Here is a 23,151-nt window from a genome sequence, read left to right on the forward strand (position 1 = left end):
CGCAATCCTGTCCGTCATGAAATTACCACACACTGGTATACTAAATTCATACTAACTCTCTATGAAATCTTCCCGAAAAGAATAGCTGAGGGCTACTTTGATGATTACACCACATACTTCACGTGGTCAACTTGGTTTACACAAAGAGTGTAGCTCCACAATAATTTCGAGAATTAAAATAAATTACATCGAAAAGAAAAAAACCTCGAACTGGTTACTATCGTCATACTATTAATCTGATGGGTCAAACAATTGTATAAGCACGTGGTACTGGTCTCACACAGTACACCCCACGTGGGTTGAACATAAAGAAAAGTTGCTATATTGAAAAATATTGTCAAGACGAGACGTTATAACCTCACACACATTCGTATTTAAGTTTGATGATCTTAGTTAGAGTTACGGGTCATCAACACGTGGTTCCACTTTACTCACAAAGTAGTGACAAAGCAACTACTGGAAGATATTCTGAACTTCACACTCGAATTACACTGCATAGCAATTTAAGATAACATTAGGTATTTTAGATTTAAACCTGAAATAAAGGTGATTAAATTTTCAGTTAGGCTGAACTTAAGAAATCCATTGTCCTACGGACATAGCAGACACGCGCTTAGCCGGAGATCTTACCACTTCAGACTCTCGCTGCAGACAGACTGCTGTGGGCCCCTACCGAGGGTGATTCACAGATACAAACGGAAGTGACCAGAGAGGCAGCTTCCTATACCAACATGACAAGGGACAGACAGGACCATATCAAGAATAGAAACCTCTCTGCTTTTAGAAAGCGTAGCTACCTGTTCCGGCGTTGGTCCTACTGTTCTCTAGCAGACCGGCTTGTCTGCTACCATCGAGCATGCAATTAGAAATACATTTGCTCATTCATCCTTTCACGCAGAAGGGAAGGGGGATGACAGTATCTTATCATATACAGTATATAAAAGAACGCGGATGTAGGTTCCGTATGAGAATGTGTGACATGAATTACATATAACTGCGTTTTAAAGTGCAGTAATGTGACACATCGTTCTTGATTATATGTAAAAGTAACACGTTCCACTGCTCAGCCTCCTCCCAGATAGTCAGAAACACCACAGTAAATTTAGAAGTAGAATGTATGCCGTAAATGACAACAGATTTAAGAAATCAACATGAAAGGAATCCAACAGAGACCTTTCACTGTAGCTTCGTCCAACGCCGAATTTAGTTCTGGAGCACTCAGTCCACGGTTCGTTTGACTGAAAAGTCGTTCATGTCGATGGTCCTGTGCACCTATCCCACAAGGACGGCCTGTGCGGTTGAAGTCTTCAACACTACCTGTCAACTGGAACCGATTCCATGTCCGCACCGCATCACTTTGACTCCGATTTCTGGAAACATCCCCCAGGCTGTGGCTAAGCCATGTCTCCGCTATATCCTTTCTTTCAGGAGTGCTAGTTCTGCTAGGTTCGCAGGAGAACTTCTGTAAAGTTTGGAAGGTAGGAGACGAGATACTGGCAGAAGTAAAGCTGTGGGTACCGGGCGTGAGTCGTGCTTCGGTAGCTCAGTTGGTAGAGCACTTGCCCGCGAAAGGCAAAGGTCCCGAGTTCGAGTCTCGGTCGGGCACACAATTTTAATCTGCCAGGAAGTTTCATATCAGCGCACACTCCGCTGGAGAGTGAAAATCTCATTCTGGAAACATCCCCCAGGCTGTGGCTAAGCCATGTCTCTGTCTCCGCTATATCCTTTCTTTCAGGAGTGCTAGTTCTGCCGGGTTCGCAGGAGAACTTCTGTAAAGTTTGGAAGGTAGGAGACGAGATACTGGCAGAAGTAAAGCTGTGGGTACCGGGCGTGAGTCGTGCTTCGGTAGCTCAGTTGGTAGAGCACTTGCCCGCGAAAGGCAAAGGTCCCGAGTTCGAGTCTCGGTCGGGCACACAGTTTTAATCTGCCAGGAAGTTTCATATCAGCGCACACTCCGCTGGAGAGTGAAAATCTCATTCTGGAAACATCCCCCAGGCTGTGGCTAAGCCATGTCTCCGCTATATCCTTTCTTTCAGGAGTGCTAGTTCTGCCAGGTTCGCAGGAGAACTTCTGTAAAGTTTGGAAGGTAGGAGACGAGATACTGGCAGAAGTAAAGCTGTGGGTACCGGGCGTGAGTCGTGCTTCGGTAGCTCAGTTGGTAGAGCACTTGCCCGCGAAAGGCAAAGGTCCCGAGTTCGAGTCTCGGTCGGGCACACAGTTTTAATCTGCCAGGAAGTTTCAATTTAATTTAATTTTTTAAAAGTAATTAACTTCACAGTACTGTACTAAAAGATGGAATTAAGATCCTATAATATTAATATGTTGTTGTTGTTGTTGTTGTTTTTTGGGGAAGGAGACCAGACAATATTAATATGTCTCCACAGCTTTGAAGCAAATCTTGCCATATGACCAGACTCTTTGAAATGTAAATATTGTATAACAATGTACAGCGTTCAGTGACAAGCAAGTGGAGTTCGCTAAGGCAGCATTTACTCGAGAGATGTAGTTATTACCAATTTTGAGATCAGAAGGTGCATCAAACCTTTGTTGGTCGGTTCTCTCACATTTAGCGAAACACGTAAACGCAAAGAGTTGGGGAAACAACCGTATAATTGTTTTGGCCGCAGAGACTTTCGTTCGACTGAAAAAACTGGCGGAACGAAAAAACAATCGACTGTCCCATCACTACATCAACTTCTCCAATCGCTACTGACTGTCCGTATGTTGAGTATTTGGATGTATTCGCCTAGACTTCCAGAAAGTATACATACGCCACATAAGTACAGAACAGTGGTTCAAATAACGCTAACGCCTCTGCGCCAGTGCAAGACGATACATATCTGCCTGCCTCAGCGCGGCGTGCTCAACAGCCAACACGTGCGTGTTATGTAGGGAGAAAATGAAGCAGCATAACCCGTCTGAAGATGATGGCGTGACCACGTAGGTGCGGAGTGGCGTTAAAATATAAACAACAGTGACTCAAACAGCGTACCTATAATTCTTTATATTTGTTTTCTATTGGCGTTATCAAATCGTAAACGCTTCCTTACGTTCTGCGAAATTGCATTTATGTAGTAACGAACCAGGTTTCGGATTCTTAAGTCATCTTCAGATGACACAGATAAAATGACGTGCGACTTACACAGATATTATTTATGCAGAAGATACGAAAATGATGACGTAAAGAGTGTTTACAAAGGGAGAAAGCATTACATTTTTTGTCACTTAGAAATAGTTATGGTAGCTAAAAAAGTATATCTACGTGACAAATATGTAATAGTTTCGTTTGTAAACATTCTGTATGTTATCATTTTCTTATCTTCTGTTCAAATAATATCTGCGTAAGTCGCACGCCACTTTATCTGTGTTTGCAGTATTCAGTTGTTTCCTTAAGATGGCCTAGGAAGACAAAAGACGGTTCGTTACTTTATAAATATAATTTTGCAGAACGTTCGGAATTGTTTCCTCATTAAAAATACTAACATTTCCCGACAGGCACCGACGGAAAAATTAAGTGTCGTAACTATTTATAAATGTTGGACCATAACGGTCATATGGCAAGATGCGGTGAGACAGTGTGTGTGTCTCCGCTTTCTGGCCCTGCAGGCGTAACTAAGGCACACAAACACTGTAGCACATCCAAATACTCAACATACGGATAGTCAGTAGCGACTGGAGAAGTTGATGTAGTGATGGGACAGTCGATTGTTTTTTCGTTCCGCCAGTTTTTTCAGTCGAACGAAAGTCTCTGCGGCCAAAACAATTATACGGTTGTTTCCCCAACTCTTCGCTAAATGTGAGAGAACCGACCAATAAAGGTCTGCTGCACCTTCTGATCTCAAAATTGGTAATAACTACATCTCTCGAGTAAAAGAATTTAAATATTTAGGTTAATGGATTGCAGAAAATTGTAATGAAAAGAAATCTGTCAGATCAAGAGTACAGAAAACGGAGACAGCGTTTCAATTAACAAAAAACATTTACAACAAAAAGAGTCTCTCGTGGAACTGCAAAATATGACACTACACAACAGTAATTAAACTCGAAGCTCTCTACGCATCTGAGACACTAAACCTTCAACACAGAACACTAAAAGAGGAATTAGAAGTGAAAGAACGTAAAATAATGAGGAAAATCCTAAGACCAACAACTAAAGATGGTGTGCATTATCCAAAGCCCAATGCAGAAATATATAAAAATATCTCCAAAATAACAGACACAATGCGCATGAGAAGAATCCAATTCATGGGGCATTTAGAAAGAATGGGCTCAAACAGGTTAACGCACAAAATCCATACATTTTTAAAGAAAAAAACTACAAGACCGAACTGGTACAAAGACAGAAAAAGACCTGAGAGAATTAGGGTCCCCAAAACTACACGATAGAATTAAAATCAGAAAAATCACGAACACACGGGGTTTTGAGGAAGAAGAGAGAAAAACTAACCGACAAACGTGGTCTACGCAACGAAAGCTAGCCCATTCGTTGTTTGTGAAGGAATACTGGGCGAAAAGGAAGGCCAACAAATGTTGATTACGCGTGGTCCTAAGTGATCCATCCGCGAAGAAGAAGAAGAAAATGTTGGATTGTATAGTAAGTATAAAACGTATTACAGCGTAAGTGGCGTAATTAACACAATGCATAATATGACGAATACATCGTTACGGGTGAGACAATATCGTATTGCTAGGGGACATATGAAAAATTAACGCTTAGAGCAAAGTTGGCGAGACTGTCGTGATGCTGGGACATCGCGGCAGACGGGTAGGCAGGTCAGTTACGCAGCCCTTGGCCCTTCCCTGCTGCCTGCAGTCGTGGCCAGGCCAGACAATGGGGGATCTGAAATATGGCGAACCGCAGCTCTGCGGTCAGGGGCGTAGCCCACAGGGTCACTGACCCCCAGTGTGTGTCTCCGCTTTCTGGCCATGAGGCGTAACTAAGGCACACAAACACTGTAGCACATCCAAAAGCTCAACATACGGACAGTCAGTAGCGACTGGAGAAGTTAATGTAGAGATAGGACAGTCGATTGTTTTTTCGTTCCGTCAGTTTTTTCAGTCGAACGAAAGTCTCTGCGGCCAAAACAATTATGCCGTTGTTTCCCCAACTCTTTGCGTTTACGTGTTTCGCTAAATGTGAGAGAACCGACCAACGAAGGTCTGAAAGTTACACCAGTAGTATGAATATTTTTACTGTCTCTGCGCTTCAGTGATTGAACTTACTCCTTCAGCCATTTTTTTTCTATTATACACACATCAAAAAACGTTTTGCATCACCTCTGTTACGAAACCTGTAAGAAAATTGGAATAGAGATCAACATAAACATCATTTCCGCCCTTTTTATTGCTCCACCATACAGCGAGACTTTAAGAGGTGGTGGTCCAGACTGCTTTACACTCTGGTACCTCTAATACCCAGTAACACGTCCTCTTGCACTGATGCATGCCTGTATTCGCCGTGGCATACTGTCCACAAGTTCATCAAGGCACTGTTGGTCCAGATTGTCCCATTCCTCAACGTCATCCCTCAGAGTGGTTGGCGGGTCGCGTCGTCCATTAACAGCTCTTTTCAATCTATCCCAGGCATGTTTGATAGCGATCATGTCTGGAGAACATGCTGGCCACTCTAGTTAAGCGATGTTATACTGAAGGAAGTCATTCACAAGATGTGCACGATGGGTCGCGCATTGTCGTCCATGGAGACGAATACCTCGCCAATGTGGTTGCACTACCGGTCGGAGGATGGCATTCACGTATCGTACAGTCATTACGGCGCCTTCCATGACCACCAGCGGCGTACGTCGCCCCGTCCCCCCCCCCCCCCCCCCCCAAAACATCAGGGAACCTCCATCTTGCTGCACTCGCTGGACAATGTGACACCGTGATTTACATGTATGCATCTAAGAGCTCTTATGGCGTTAATGGACTCAGTATTGTATTACTTATTTCTACTGCATATAGTTTTTAGGACCATGGCATTTTGCTGTATGCACTTTACTACAGACACTCGCAAATAATGCGATAGGCGTCAATATGTAACATTTTTAAAATATTTTTTAAGCTTTTCGTTCCCAATTTTACTATTCTTATCTGACTTCTTATTTGTGGTGTATTTTCCTTTACAGCCTTGTGAAGAATGGCACTAAGTGACCGAAACCGGTAAAGAAATTAAATTTCTTTTATGCAGCTGGTTGCTTATTATTTCATTACACACAACTACAGTTGCTGAAGATGGATAAAATACTTAAAAGTTATAGTTACGTTGAGTGTAGATGACTACCTAGAACGCTGGCCGGAGTGGCCGTGCGGTTCTAGGCGCTACAGTCTGGAACCGAGCGACCGCTACGGTCGCAGGTTCGAATCCTGCCTCGGGCATGGATGTGTGTGGTGTCCTTAGGTTAGTTAGGTTTAATTAGTTCTAAGTTCTAGGCGACTGATGACCTCAGAAGTTAAGTCGCATAGTGCTCAGAGCCATTTGAACTACCTAGAACATACTCATGATCGGTGCATTGTTAGCTGAAATCTAGAGCTACAATAAAAAAAGTGAAATGATTTTGTGACCGCCGGCCGAAGTGGCCGTGCGGTTAAAGGCGCTGCAGTCTGGAACCGCAAGACCGCTAGGGTCGCAGGTTCGAATCCTGCCTCGGGCATGGATGTTTGTGATGTCCTTAGGTTAGTTAGGTTTAACTAGTTCTAAGTTCTAGGGGACTAATGACCTCAGCAGTTGAGTCCCATAGTGCTCAGAGCCAATTGAATTGATATTGTGACCGATGATGACGTTTCTTTTGTTTTGGATTGAAGTAGGCCACGGGCTGATCTTGTTTTAGAGCATTCTGTTCAAATCTGCACTGGGAGTAGGTACACTGTGTGGTCAAACGGTTCCCCGAATTTTGGTTTCGGTTTTCGTGCACTAATGTTTATGCTTATTTATCTAATCTTTGTTAGAGAAATATACATATATCAGCAGGCACCTTGCCTTGTTAAGTGCTTCTCCTTTCAGTTGTTTTAAAGAGAAATATACTTTATAATTCTGCTCAAGTTTAGTGTTCTGTTGCCCTTAGAGTTTATATATATATATATATATATATATATATATATATATATATATATATATAGAGAGAGAGAGAGAGAGAGAGAGAGATTTTGTGATGAATGTATTTAATGCGTGATGTTTGTCCAAGCACTGGTAGAATCTGGTTATCTATGGTAGCATTTTATCCAGTTGTGCCGCCGATTTAAGATTTGTTTTAGTTCCGTTACTTCGTTCTAAGTTAACATTACTCCTTCCTTTAGAATGCAAAGCATATGGTGTCTTGTTTCATTTCGAGACGTGTTGTAATTTTTTCTTGCATGTGGTTTACATTACTGAAGAGGCTGATTCCCTGTGTATCATAATTAACCAATCTGAGACAGCCCACTGCATTTTGGGAGATCTGATCGGACTGTTATGAGCAATTGGATTCCACAAAAGAATTGTATATAGCTCAATGTGTATACTGAATGTCATAAAGGAAAATAATTGTTTCTCTTGGTGGCGTTTATTGTTGTTTTCAAGTTGGCCACTGTAATTAAATGTGATAAAATTTTGTAAAAGACAGTAAATGTACGTTTGTCGGTGTGTGCGCTCCTGGCTCCTTCCACTACCGAACTGACTTTTCTATCCTGCAGTAATTTTGAAACAGATCGCTTTACTTTTTATGTCAGGCCATGTGTATTTAGAAGCGTAGCGTATTTTATTGGTAAGGAGATCTACGTAAGCTGAAATAGGTTTCCGGCGAGCGTATACGCAGCCCGACTGATGGGCTTCGCTCGCGGCGGAAGTGTGTTTCGGCGGTGTGAGGGCAGAAAAGTACATCAAAACACATAAATCAGGGCGCGCGTGCGCTCTGAGGGGATTTATCCCTCGGCGCGACAGAAGCGAATTTATTTTTATCGGCCTTTTAGTGCCGCGTCCGCTGCGAAGGAAAGAAGCCCCCAGCCGAATCTCGCAAAACGGTACCAGCGGTACCGCAAAAGGTACGCGGTCGAGATTGGGAAGCGAAGGGGGAGGCAGAAATAGGCGAGAATACACCTCCCCCATTTTTCTTCGGTGTAAGTAATCTCTGCGTCTGGGAAATATTGGTTATCTTGCGAGAGAAATCCGCGAAAGAATGAAGGAAGTGACAGATTCAGAAAATGCGAAGCAATAAGAAAAGTTTATGTGCGCGTATTTTCTGAGCACTTTCTAAACTCGTAGCTGCCAATCGGAGTAAGCGTATGTTAGCACGGAGGGGCCCGTCCATTACACATTAGACAGGGAAGCGGAAACCCAACATTCGGTAACAAACATGTGAACCACCGCTATCACCACACAAAAATAGCCGTGGTTAAGAATCAGGCGTCGACAGGGACCAGATAGAGTATCTAGCATTAGAACCAGAATTTAAAAGATCTTCGGAGGACCTAAGATCAAATAAGGCAGAAACGATAGATAGCATTCCATCGGAATTTCTAAAATCACTGGGAGAAGTGGCAAAAAAACGACTATTCACTTTGGTGTGTTGATGTGTAAGTCTGGCGACGTTCATCTGACTTTCGAAAAGACATCATCCATACAGTTCTAAAGATTGAAGAGACGAGAAGTGCGAGAATTGTGACACAATCGAATCATGCATCCATGCTACTGACAAGAATAATATACAGAAGAATGAAAAACAATGTTGAAGACGCGCTACATGATGACCAGTTTGGTTTTATGAAAGGTCAAATGAGTTCTTTGTAGCTACTTCCTTTGTTGATGGACTACATTACCTGAGAATTCTTCCAATGAATCTCGGTTTGGCATCTGCCTGAACTGTGGTTAGTTTTATGTGGTCTTTCTATCTTGAACCGCTCCACATGCCTACTCGCAGATACCGGGTGATCAAAAAGTCAGTATAAATTTGAAAACTGAATAAATCACAGAATAATGTAGATAGAGAGGTACAAATTGACACACATGCTTGGGATGACAAGGGGTTTTATTAGAACCAAAAAAAAAAAAAAATTACAAACGTTCAAAAAATGTCGTACAGATGACGCTTCATCTGATCAGAATAGCAATAATTAGCATAACGAAGTAAGACAAAGCAAAGATGATGTTCTTTACAGGAAATGTTCAATATGTCCACCATCATTGCCGGCCGAAGTGGCCGTGCGGTTCTAGGCGCTGCAGTCTGGAACCGCGAGACCGCTGCGGTCGCAGGTTCGAATCCTGCCTCGGGCTTGGATGTGTGTGCTGTCATTAGGTTAGTTAGGTTTAAGTGGTTCTAAGTTCTAGGGGACTAATGACCTGAGAAGTTGAGTCTCATAGTGCTCAGAGCCATTTGAACCATTCCACCATCATTCCTCAACAATAGCTGTAGTCGAGGAATAATGTTGTGAACAGGACTGTAAAGCATGTCCGGAGTTATGGTGAGGCATTGGCGTCGGATGTTGTCTTTCAGCATCCCTAGAGATGTCGGTCGATCACGATACACTTGCGACTTCAGGTAACCCCAAAGCCAATAGTTGCACGGACTGAGGTCTGGGGACCTGGGAGGCCAATCATGACGAAAGTGGCGGCTGAACACACGGTCATCACCAAACGACGCGCGCAGGAGATCTTTCAAGCGTCTAGCAATGTGGGGTGGTTCTAATAAAACCCCATGTCATTCCAAGCATGTGCTTCAAGTTTTACCTCTCTATCTACATTATTCCGTGGTTTATTAAGTTTTCAAATTTATACTGACTTTTTGATCACTGTATAGATTCAACTGTTTCCAACGATTATTCTGCAACCATGTAATCGTACAATAATGGGTATTTCTGCTTACTTGTGCACAACACATATTGCGTACACTCTTCGGAGTGTCAATGTGACCCTAACGGTAATTTCAGGCTAAGAAGGTGCACATTCCCAGTCTACTTGACGCTAGACCGGTTGTCCGCCACATTCGTGTATTGCCTAACGATGCGATTCTGAATTCTATCCACTAGCGTGTGCGACGGGATGAACTGTAGCAGGGCTTGGAGCACCAGGAACGAACCACGGACATGTTCCCTCAGCAACATCAAGACGCTTCCGCGACACTTTTCCACTTGTTAATGCCCTGGGGTCAGCCTTTGGGGAGCCACTCTGGTTATTGCTTCTGTTGCAGAGCGTTTCTGTGACACGCAAAACCAGACACTTCCGCGAGCAGCTGTATTAAAACCCTTCCAGGCCTGAAGTCATCGTTGGCCAGCCGGCCAGCAATGTGATGTCCAATCTGTGGTGGTCAGTGTTGAACTAATGACGTAAATCTCCACTGTCACCATGCATCGTATCTCTGTCTATAATCTCGAGCATTCAGACGTTTGGGCATCCTTGGGACTACAACACGGGTGGGATCTGGCAGTTCCCACATGTGCTGAGATACTTAGCAGCTCCGAAGTCCAATGATTATAAATAAACAGCAATAAATAAGTTCTTGTATCCATGAACCACCTTCTAATCCTGCATCAAAATGGTTCAAATGGCTCTGAGCACTATGGGACTTAACTTCTGAGGTCATCAGTCCCCTAGAACTTAGAACTACTTAAACCTAAGGACAACACACACATCCATGCCCGAGGCAGGGTTCGAACCTGCGACCGTAGCGGTCGCGCGGCTCCAGACTGAAGCGCCTAGAACCGCTCGGCCACCGCGGCCGGTAATCCGGCATCCACATTCATCTTTGGCAGAGAATTGCCACCCATCCCAGAAACAACGTTACATGCGAGACACAAAACACTGCAGATTTGAATCATTGCAGTAGCTTGCGCTCAACAACTTCATGTCCTGGCTGCAGATTACGGCCCATAAATTCGTCAGTCAGAATACAACTGTGCACCGCCTTTCTTGGAGGCAACTGGGAGTTCCGTGTCAAGAAAGACATTACGCAACCGTCGCAACACAATCGACTTGTCTTTCAGGCGATCGTTGCGAATAACAGTAGGAACCCTCCAGCACCGTCGTGTACGAAGAAGTTTGCTACGTGAACACCTGAACTGGTACCTGTATCGACAGCGTCAGCTTCCCTTCACCGGAGAGTACAGGATTTGTGCGGCGTCTGGTGATCGTCGCAGAAATGTGTGGTGACAATGATGAACGTCTCAGCTTTAAGCAGAGCCACCAGTCTGGCAGCGAAGTGGGTCAGGCACATTTTGGGCCAACTGGTGTCGTATACGGTCGTGGGACACGTCTCGTCGCTACCGACGGAATAGGAACAGGCGCCTACGATCACTGGACCAGCTCTGCACTCAACATTCTTGCGATAGTTCCCTTTCCCACGATGACAATGCACCAGCACACAGCGCTCAACTGGTCAACATGTTTCTCCCGGCTGCAGGGATGGAATGGCCTGAGGTGTGTGCTGGACACCTACATTGGGACCAGCTGAAAGCTCGCAGAAATCCTACTCATACAGTGATTGACGAGCCAAGCACGTTATAGGCCATACAGTGGTTATTGTTTTGTTTTCATTTCACAGTTTCTTTTCTTTTTTTTGTTTTTTTGCAGTTTCGTGGTATATGTTCTCTCATTGCTGGGTATCTATGATGTAAAATCGTGTTTAAGGAGCTACAACGAAAATCCGGGGATTTTAGTATGAAAGAACTCAATGAATGTAAGATTTCAACAATAATGTTGCGAAGAGGAAAAAAAAAACTGGCACACATTTGCAAATGAGTTTGCTATAGTTTTTGAAAATGCGACATCCACAATAACACAAATTATTCTTTTACAGGAAATAGATAATGGGATCGGCTTAAGAATTCCTGCAGAAAAATACAACTGTTTAACGAACTTGGAAAAATGCACAGACATTTCTAGAAAGAGCAATTAGCCGAATGGGAAACATTAAAAAATCTATATATCTTGGGAAGATAATCCAAGTAAATGGTTTGGAAGAGGCTGCTATAGAGGGAAGCATGCGTAAAATTAGAAGAGCATATGGTATAATTGGTTCATTGGTTTAAAAGAGGGGGGGGGGGGGGGGGAAGGTCCAAATTGCTAGGTCATCAGTCCCTCGTTCGGATTAAAATAATTCCACAATGGTGGGAGTAAAATAATCGAGACATACAAAACACAGCTGCAAGAAAGGAGAAAACCACAAGAATGACAGAGGGGCAAAAAACATTAAAATGGACTAAATCGGACAAGCAAATCACAGAGAGACGCAAGAAACATATAGAAGAGACCAAAACAAGAGAGTAGATTACTATGGTTGGCTGACCATGAGAATAAAAAGGAGAAGCCAGTCACTCTGACACACATTAAAATCTCCACCCTGAAAACAATAGGGTGGAGGACTCAGAGGGACAAAGGACGTGCGCTAAAACTTAGATCAAATGAGTAAAACCCACCCTCACGAATAAAACGTAAAACTAAAGCTGCTGTTGAGGCATTATCGCCCAACACCAAAGGTAGGGTGCTGGGAAAGTGAAAAGTCCGTCACAGAACGGCTAAAAGTGGGCAGTCCAGCAAGAGGTGGACGACCGTCATTTGTGAGCCACACCGACACCGAGGTGGGTCCTCACGATGGCAGAGGTAACCATGCGTCAGCCACGTATGGCCAATGCGGAGTCGGCAGAGAACAACTGATTCCCTGTGAGAGGACCGCATGGGAGTCTTCCACACATTCGTAGTCTCCTTAATGACACGCAGTTTGTTGTGCATACTGTTATGCAATTCCGTCTCCTTAAAACCCTGCGGCGTAATAGAGGTCAGTTTCGGAGATGCCCATCTCCAGAAGCGGTTTCCGCGTAGCCTGTTTGGCCAGCCTGTCGGCAAGTTCGTTGCCTGGGATTCCGACGTGTCCTGAGGTCCACACAAACAACACTGAACGACGGGACCGTTCCAGGGCATGGATGGACTTCTGAATGGACGCTGCCAAAGGATGGCGAGGGTAGCACTGGTCGATAGCTTGTAGGCTGCTCAGGGAGTCAGTACACAGGAGATAAGACTCGCCAGGGCATGAACGGCTGTGCTCAAGAGCAGGGGATACAGCCACCAGCTCGACAGTGGAAACACTACAGCCATCGAGCAAGGAATGCTGTTAAATATATCCTCCAGGAACATATGCAAAGCCTACGTGACCATCAGCCATCTAGCCGTCTGTGTATGCCACTTTATGGCCCCAGTACATGTCGAGAATCGAGAGGAAGTGATATCGGAGAGCAGGGTCAACGGAATCCTCAGGGGCCATGAGAAAGGTCCAGAAGAATCTGCGGTGGACACCATGGTCGTGAACGTAAGTGGACCTCGAGGAGAGGGACGCGAACTGCAATCGTAAGCCCTGACCAGGTCCGGCACGCCTAACCTGCAATGGAGGGACTCCAGCCTCGTCCTAAAAGCTTCTGTTGCTAGTCGAACGCCACAGTGGTGCACTGGGTCGAGTAAACGCAACGCTGAGGGTGCCGCCGAGACGTAAACCAGACTCCCATAGCCAAGGCGGGACTGAACAAGAGCTCTGTAGAGATGCAGCAGCGTAAAGCTATCTGCACCCCAGTTAGTGTTGCTCAGGCAGTGGAGGGCATTGAGATGCTGCCAGCACTTCCGCTTAAGCTGACGAAGATGAGGAAGGCAAGTCAATCGGGCGTCGAAAACCAGTCCTAAGAATCGATACGTCTCCACTACAGTGAGTGGATCGTCATTAAGGTAAAGTTCAGGTTCTGGATGAACGGTACGACGCCGACAGAAATGCATGACACACGACGATGCAGAAAACAGAAAGACGTGGGCTACAGCACATGACTGCGCCTTGTGGATGGCTCCCTGTAGGCGCCGCTCAGCAACACCAGTACTGGTGGAGCAGTACGAAATGCAGAAGTCCTCCGCATACAGAGAGGGTGAGACCGACGGCCCGATAGCTGCTGCCACTAAAAATAGACACTCAATACGGAGCCCTGCGGAACGCCATCCTCCTGAATACGGGGGAACTATGAGAGGCACCGACCTGGACACGCGAGCGACAGGATGTTTTGGATAAAATTCGGGAGCGGGCCCTGGAGACCCCACTCATACAATGCGGCAAGGATATAATGTCACCAGGCCGTCTCGTATGCTTTATGTAAGTCAAAAAAGACGGCAACCAGATGTTGGCGTCTGGAAAAGGCTGTTCGGATCGCACACTCGAGGGACACAAGATTATCAGTGGTAGAGCTGCCCTGATATGGAGCCAGTAGGCCACGTGACTCCAGGACCCAACCCAACCGCCAACACACCATACGTTCCAGCAACTTACAAAGAAAGTTGGTGAGGCTGATGGGCCGGTAGATATCCATACCAAACGGGTTTTTACCGGGTTTGAGCACAGGAATGATGGTGCTCTCTCACCATTGCGATGGAAAGACGCCATAGCACCGATTTCGGTTGAAGATGACGAGGAGATGTAGTCGGACTAGAGATGTTTAATCATCTGACTGTGGATCCGATCTGGCCCAGGAGCTGTGTCGGGGCAATGTGCTAGGGCGCTGAGGAGCTTCTACTCTGTAAATGGGGCGTTATAGGCTTCAATGTGCCCCGTAGTGAACGAGAGGATTTTGCTTCCCATCCTCCGTTTGAGGGTGCCGAAAGGCTGAAGGGGGCGTTCTCTGATGCAGAGGCTTGAGCATAATGCTCGGCAATCGCGTTTGCGTCTGTAGATAACACGCCACTAATGTTAATGACAGGGACACTTGTTGGGGTCTGGTACCCAAAAAGACGTTAGATCTTTGCCCAGACTTGGTAAGATGACGTATGGTACCCAATGGTCGAGACGCATCTCACCCAACACTCCTGCTTCCGTCGTTAATTTGGCGAACGCGGGCACGGAGCCGTTTAAAGGCTATGAGGTGCTCCAGGGAAGTATGCCGCTGTAGAGCTCGCCGACGTTCCTTAATTGCTTCACCTACTTCCGGCAACCACCAAGGGACTGCCTTACGCCTCGGGCATCCTGAAGAGCGAGTGATCGCGTTTTCTGCCGCAGAAACAATTGTTGTAGTGTCCTGCTCAACCATCACATCGACGTTACCATGTGCGGGAGATTGAACAGTGACAGCAGTGGTTGAAAGTTTGCCAGTCCGCCTTGTTTAAAGCCCATCTGAACAGGCGTCTATGGGCTTGATGCTGGGGCAGTGGCAGGAAGATGGGGAAGTGGCCACTACCACACAGGTCGTCATGTGCTCTCCAGTGGATAGATGGGAGAAGTCTTGGGCTGCAAATTGATAAATCAATGGCCGAGTAACTACCATGTATTCCATTATTTTTCTTTCTTTCTGGATAATCCTGCAGTCTGGCGAGCAAGGCGAATGGTGCTCTCTGCAGTTGACACAGATGGGAGGCGGGGCACAGGGAGTATTGAGATGTGAAGGACGCCCACAATCCCGACAGGTGACGCTAGAAGTACAATGGGAAGACATATGGCCGAACTTCCAACACTTAAAGCACCGCATAGAGGGAGGGATATATGGCTTTACGTCACAGCAGTAGACAATCACCTTGATCTTGACTGCATTTTGGACAAGCCCTCCACCTCCCCAAACGTGTCCTCTACATGCTCCCCAAAAAACTGAGGTTTCATTGACAAGAAAGATTCCCCATCAACACTCGTACATACGAGGTACTGGGGTGAATAAGCTTCGCTGCCATCCTTAGCCTGGCGTTCCTCCCATGGTGTGGTCGGTGGGTGGGAGGGGCGAGGGACACGATTTGGGGTTGTATTTCTTAGCGTTGAAGTTAGACCTTGATCGCTAAGAGACTGCTGGTGTTTGATCACTAGCAAGAAATGACATACTACGCTTCATGTCGCTTCATCCGCCCTGTTGCCATGATGCCGACCAGCTGCCCTCCCCACAGGCACCACCCAGCCGCAGCAAAGGCCACCTGGCAGGATGGCCATTGCCGCGAGTCCCAGGGTCACGGGCATCTACTCTTTGGCATATGTGGGGAGTTCACGGCGTTGGCATCAGCAGAGCGATCCCTGTGTGGTCTACATCTATCTCTACATGGTTACACTGCGATTCACACTTAAGTGCCTGGCAGAGGGTTCATCGAACCCTGTTCATACTGCTCCTCTACCATTCCCCTCTAGAACGGCGCGTGGGAAAAAGTAGCCCCTAAATCTTTCCTTTCGAGCTCTGGTTTCTCTTATTTTATTATGATGATCATTTCTCCCTACGTAGGTGGGTGTCAATTAAATATTTTCGCATTAGGAAGAGAAAGTTGGCGATTGAAATTTCGCAAAGAAAACCGCCTTTGTTTCAGTGACTGCCACCTCAACTCGCGTATAATATCAGTGACACACTCACTACTATTGCGCGATAACACGAAACGAGCTGTCCTTCTTTGCACTTTTTCGAAGTCCTCCGTCAATCCTACCTGGTAAGGATCCCACACCGCGCAGCAGTATTCCAGCAGAGGACGGACAAGTGTAATGTAGGCTGTCTCTTTAGTGGGTTTGTCGCATCTTCTAAGTGTTCTGCCAACAAAGCGCAGTCTTTGTTTCGCCTTCCCCACAATACTACGTATGTGGTCTTTCCAATTTAAGTTGCTCGTAATTGTAATTCCTAGGTATTTAGTCGAAGTGACAGCCCTTAGATTTGTGCGATTTATCGGATTTCCTTTAGTACCCATGTGAATGACCTCGCACTTTTCTTTGTTTAGTGCCAATTGCCACTTTTCGCACAATACAGAATTTCTCTCTAGATCATTTTGTAGTTGGAATTGATCGTCTGATGATTTTACTAGACGGAAAATTACAGCGTCATCTGCAAACAATCTAAGGAGGTTACAACGTACAGGGTACGCTACCACGCTGTGTATTGGGCGCAAATGAGCTAAGAAGTCCATTATTGCCTAGAGTGCAGAAAGCGATACTGCAACCTGGAAGGTGCAGCGCGTGATTGACACTACGCACCATGTAAGGCGCCCTTCCCCAATTGTCCCGCTCTTCGGAAAAATCTTGAAAAATGGAGGTAGAACCCTACAGGCGACCATCACACAAAGGCCGAAACGTGTGAGACTCCTTTTAGTCGCCTCTTACGACAGGCAGGAATACCTCGGGCTTATTCTAACCCCCAGACCCGCAGGAGGTCATATAGTATAACTAAAGACTTTTACAGCTTACAGTAGTGAAGGCAGAATGTTTATGTGCAAGCAAATATCTAGCATTAAAGTATAATCTAGAAATAATAGAAAGACCACTCTTTAGCAAAGTCTTAGGTCCACGAAAAACTGTGGAACGCTGGAATTACATAGTAATGATGAAATTTATTGAAACATAGAAAACATACCAGAAGCGATTTATATAAACACGTCTTGCGCATTTACATAGAATGCAATGGAGTAGATTAACCACAAAGCGATTCAAATATTTGTGTCATAGGAAGTCAACGCCAAGGTGGATCCATCAAATGAAATAAAAGATTTAGAAAAAAAATAATATAAAAGCTGAAGAAATAAGCGTTTACGGACAAAGTATTGAATATGGAAGGATGCCAAGGTTGAAAAGTGAAATAAACTGGTCTCGTTATGAGGAGACAGGAAGAAAAAACATAGTGAATAGATGAAAGAGTACAGGAAGGAAGAGACAGAGTGAGCATCTTAGAAATTGAACCTGGCACGTGGTGCAGCAGCTTACGTAACCAGTGAGTCCTCAGAGAAACCCAGAGGAGAGAATACTGGCGGCGTCCGCACCGGAAAATCGGAGTGATATGCCGACCACGCCACGCGTGGATGTGTAGTGAACGGCAATAAAGTACATCAAGAAGCAGACATTACACGGTTGGTTGGTTTGTTGGGGGAAGGAGACCAGACAGCGAGGTCATCGGTCGCATCAGATTAGGGAAGGATGGGGAAGGAAGTCGGCCGTGCCCTTTGAAAGGAACCATCCCGGCATTTGCCTGGAGCGATTTAGGGAAATCACGGAAAACCTAAATCAGGATGGCCGGACGCGGGATTGAACCGTCGTCCTCCCGAATGCGAGTCCAGTGTCTAACCACTGCGCCACCTCGCTCGGTCATTACACGGGTGTGACAGTTTTGTTCAGCTAATGAACGATAATAGGGAGGGTTGGTTTTCAGAGAAGGTTGGAGTGGTTGCTTTCTCTTCAGAGATTGTTTACAGACGAGCGAAGGTCTTGGCGTTGTTATATCAAGGGAATTATACTTTGTAGTCAGTTCAATAGTTCAAATGGCTCTGAGCACTATGGTACTTAACATCTGAGGTCATCAGTCCCCTACAACTTAGAACTACTTAAACCTAACTAACCTAAGGACATCACAAACATCCATGTCCGAGGCAGGACTCGAACCTGCGACCGTAGCTGTCGCACGGTTCCAGACTGAAGCGCCTAGAACCGGCCGGCGATTTTAATAGAAACGATACTATAGCGTTCTGTGCTTTTATGTTCGGACTTTGTGGTAGAACCTTTTCATATTTGGTTGCTACACAGAGATTTGAATGAAAAATTCACTAACGACAAGCACGAAAGATTGTAGAATAATTTTCGTCGTTCTTATTATTTATATTCCCAACATACTTATTTCAATGTAAGAGACAAGCAAATATAAGACCTTAATAATCAACCAGTCGCATGTTGTTAACCGTAACGGGGGAATTCAAAATTGGTGCAGTTCGCGTTATAGCGTTGGCTGTGATAATTGTTATAACGTAGACGCATTACACTTGAGAAGAAAACTTACTTGTGAATCAATGGCCTCAAACAAGTTCGTAAGCTGGAGGCCACTCCGTGGCTCGCGTGTGCCTAACTTATCCCTACAGTGAAATGGCACCTACAGTTCATCTTGGAATCCGAGCTACGCTGGCGAATCTTCACAAAGTTGAGAGATGAAGTCTAGGTTAAAGGAACGCTCAAATATCCCGTTGTCTCGCTGAGATTCGATTCCATAACCTTTTTGTTTCCAGGCCCGCACTTACCACTGGACGACCAAGTGTTGAGGTGTTCGCATACGAGACAGACATCGATTCTCACGGTTCAGTGACCTCGTGATGAAGCTGATGCGCAGCACCTGCGAAAGTTCGAGTTTTCACTCAAAAGTGAGGCTCCTGAACACCGGGAAAATATTGTACACGGATACTATTGCGAAAAATTCCGAGGTTGTGAGAGACTAAACTGCTTGTCCTTCGTCTCGTTGTGGTGGAACAACGTGGACGGGAGGAAGCGGATTAAGGGGGTCGGGCAGACGGCGAGCGAGCCGTAGCAAGGGTTGGAGGGGAGGGGAGGGGGCAGTCCCCCGCCCCCCTCCCCCGTCACTTTATCAGAGGTGCGGTAATCTCATCACCGTGGAGACGAAAGTTTGACAGCCCTGGAATTGGCGGCGGCTTCTGGAGCCAACTTTCTCCACAGCTCCAGATGTAACGCGAATTATCCGCAGCTTCTGTTCTGAAACTCTTTCCGTTTACCAATACGTTTGTAGCTACACTCGAAATAATTGCCGGCGGGTGTGGCCGAGCGGTTCTAGGCGCTTCAGTCTGCGACCGCTACGGTCGCAGGTCCGAATCCTGCCTCGGGCATGGATGTGTGTGATGTCCTTAGGTTAGTTAGGCTTAAGTAGTTCTAAGTTCTAGGGGACTGATGACCTCAGATGTTGAGTCCCATAGTGCTCAGAGCCATTTGAACCATTCGAAATAATTACACACCTCCCTCGCTAGGTCCTCTATGCCTCAAGGAATGGTTACATAAGCGTGGAGGCGCAAATGCATTTCATCATGAGCAGTTCCGGAATATCTTGCTTAAACAAAGCGTATAAGGAATGATGGGCCCCTAAAATAGCGCCCCATTCGCTGCGAAAGCAATCATTCTCTTTGTAAGGAATATTATTGTCACAGAAGAACTTGATAATCTCCTGATGTAATGTACCACTAGTAGCGTCAGTAAGTGGAATCAGTCTTAGAAAGGCATCAGTTTTTTCGTCTGCTTCACTCAAAACGCGTACTGCCAAACACAAATGTCTTATTACGCACCCCATACCTGTTGATTCAAGTTAAGAGAAAGTTTCACGGAAATTGCCTTGCCTATAACAATATTTATGATTCCAGCTACTTTTGTTCAGCCACAATGAATGTGTTTTGCAACTGCCCGCATCTCGTGGTCGTGCGGTAGCGTTCTCGCTTCCCACGCCCGGGTTCCCGGGTTCGATTCCCGGCGGGGTCAGGGATTTTCTCTGCCTCGTGATGGCTGGGTGTTGTGTGATGTCCTTGTTCTAGGGGACTGATGACCTAAGATGTTAAGTCCCATAGTGCTCAGAGCCATTTGAACCATTTGTTTTGCAACTTGTGAATCAGGACGGAATGCCTGCATTAGTTTAGGTAAACGCTCAATAACGCGAAGTGGTAAATTATGCTCGGCAACGCGAATTTCACTGGCTTTAACCGTATCATGTAATCTTGAGCTTACACAGACTGATTACATATTGGTAAGATTAGGTTACCTTTTCAAAATCAATTAATTACATGCTTCTTACCACTCGCGTGCTTTGCAAAATCACTTTTCCGAGACGTAATTTTTAGGTCACCACCACATGCACAGCAGTAGGCATTGCAAGGACATTTCTTGTTGCTTCTGGGCCAACCGCTAAACACCGTTGTTTTTTTTTTAACACTGGGCATTATACTTCGTAGCATATTTTACATTTTTGGGCACTGTCATTACAGATTCATAATCCGAATCGAAATCGTATCTCCACTACCTTGCACAAGCTTATGATGTCACCTGGTGAAAGTCAGGAACTGCCCAGTCCCGTGCACGCTTTTTGTTGTACATCAGCTGCGCAGCGTTTGCTTGTCTGGCCCTCGTGTTCAACCAATTTCGTAGCAGTATAGCGGCAGTAAATGGTTCGTTTTGATAGAACTGACAGGTATTGTTATGTAGCAGCATATACTGTCGACGATGGAAGATTAATTCACAATTTCAGGGAGTTCGGAAAATTTACACAAGTTTTCGTATTTTCTATAATAAATCGGAAGGTCTTCCAAAAATTTGGAGGACGTAGGAATACTGCACAGAAGGTACTAATGTACGTGGCCTCTGGCGAAATGGAGTTGCTTCCGTCGACAATGGACTGCAACTGCGCGCCTCCATCGTTAAGGAAAACTGTCGAAATGCCAACAGTTTCAGTCCTATCACGTAACAGCCGCAGGTGTATTATGGGTTTCCCCACATGTCTATGGACCAAGTTACTGATGGTTCAAATGGCTCTGAGCACTGTGCGACTTAACTTCTGAGGTCATCAGTCGCCTAGAACTTAGAACTAATTAAACCTAACTAACCTAAGGACATCACACACATCCATGCCCGAGGCAGGATTCGAACCTGCGACCGTAGCAGTCACGCGGTTCCAGACTGAAGCGCCTAGAAACGCAAGTTACTGATACCACAATATTTGATGTCTGTCCTGCACTCGTTTCATGGCACAAACACGTTTCTGCTTCGGGAAGTGCTATATATGTATCACACAATATTTGCAGCTTATGTAACTCGCAGCTCCTCTGCATTTTTCATTTAATATAAGTGAGTTAAAACACGTGGTGCGTCTCAGTAATTTGTATTGATGCCCCGCGAACGGTAATGACAACGAAGACTATTGTGTGAGTGTATGTGAAGACACTTAGAAGAATGTGAATGTTATACACAGGACAAGGAGACTGAGAACAAATGTTTCGTGGCAAGGTAAGATAGAACCCCACCAAGAGTCCAGGCACATAAGCGACCGTAACACTGACCAGTTAAAACAAAGAAAGAGGCTGCCAGCGACATTTAGCCATACAGGAGAGCTGCACGACCTCTTGGGGAGGGAGGGGGGGGGGGGGGGAGCAGGGCAGTACAGTAATGTCTGTGCTCTCAGCCGTTCGCGGTAGTAGCACAGCAAGGCGATGTTGACTGACGTCAAAAGGCCAGATCAGGCATTCATCCGTAACGTTGCGCCTGCAAATACTGTAAAGGCTGCTGTCCATCTTCGGGGATCGTAAGTCAGTCTACCCTCTCCACAGACAATCACCTCTCCGGGATGATTGCATCTTCAGCACGACTATCCGCGTCGTCGACACACAAAACCACCCCATCTCGGCAGAATCCAAAGATCTTGATATTGTTGTCACACGGAAAGCATTACATCCTACTTTTTTTTTTTTTTAAAAAAAAGGGCTAGCTTTCACTTGCACGTCATTGTAATTCATTACTGACGAAAATGAAACAGAATTCAACAATGTAATCTAATATTTAGATAACTGAACCTTTATTTAAGAATGTCCAGGCTCAGTTGTATATACGTGAGGTAACGAAACGCACTTACCACTTCTTTCTGTTTTTAATTAAATATAAAAATACCCGTTGTTAACATTCTACATCTCAACATCAACTGTAAGTAGCACGACGTTTTATCTGTGCCTGCGACATTCAGTTTAAGTCAAACGCCGTCTAGCGCCCAAATGAACATTTTTGCACTGCACTAGGGAAACCCATGCTATAAAACAAATCATTGCTTAACTGAGCAAACAGATCTCTGCTGCTGCGATGTCACTATCATTTGTCATCGACAAAAGGCGAACGATGAAAAAGAAAAGAACGGTATTCGCTCTCATTTGGTAATACTCTTATCGCAAGGACTCGCATACGTACATGAATTTGCTGAAAATAAACCTAATTTTATACCGTAACTGCGATGCCTGCTTTTTTAGAATCCTGAAACTGTATCGACGTACTTTCAGGGACAGCCAAACCAGCAGTCACTGGAAACTAAGAGCAACACACAACTTTTAATAATTAAAAAGCAGTTACTGCCACACAAATGACGAATTCGATCAAACGAAACTACAGTCAGACCAGTGTGTCGTCAACCTGATGAATCGGCCGACACACGGAGGTCAACACAACCAACACGTCTACCCACAGTCCAGCCGGCCAGACCCGGTGTAAACACAGAGACAGACACAGCAGGAAGTGGAGGACTGCCGGAGCCACACATGGTCGGGGTCCTCGGTGGTCTAGTGGTTACAGTCTGGAACGTTCCAGCGCCTCGGCTGGGGCGTATAGCCCCAGCCGGGCCGGGGTTCAATCCCCGGCCGGCGCTGGAATTTTCAGACTCCCTGACCCTAGCCTCCACCTCTCCCTTGGCATGTGGAGCATGCCGGGAACC

The 23,151-nt window shown here is 45.5% G+C and overlaps 1 protein-coding gene and 3 non-coding genes across 4 annotated transcripts in view; 3 read left to right on the plus strand and 1 right to left on the minus strand.

Annotated features, from left to right (window-relative positions):
• LOC124716881 (G-protein coupled receptor moody-like) overlaps window positions 1-23,151 on the minus strand; it is a 193,940-nt gene that overhangs the window by 69,756 nt on the left and 101,033 nt on the right. The window lies entirely within an intron of this gene.
• Trnas-cga lies at window positions 1,532-1,606 on the plus strand. Its single transcript has one exon. It is a non-coding gene; the product is annotated as a tRNA-Ser (tRNA).
• On the plus strand, window positions 1,839-1,913 carry Trnas-cga. Its single transcript has one exon. It is a non-coding gene; the product is annotated as a tRNA-Ser (tRNA).
• On the plus strand, window positions 2,140-2,214 carry Trnas-cga. Its single transcript has one exon. It is a non-coding gene; the product is annotated as a tRNA-Ser (tRNA).

This window comes from Schistocerca piceifrons, chromosome 9 (genome assembly GCF_021461385.2).
Source record: "Schistocerca piceifrons isolate TAMUIC-IGC-003096 chromosome 9, iqSchPice1.1, whole genome shotgun sequence".
NCBI lineage: Eukaryota > Metazoa > Arthropoda > Insecta > Orthoptera > Acrididae > Schistocerca > Schistocerca piceifrons.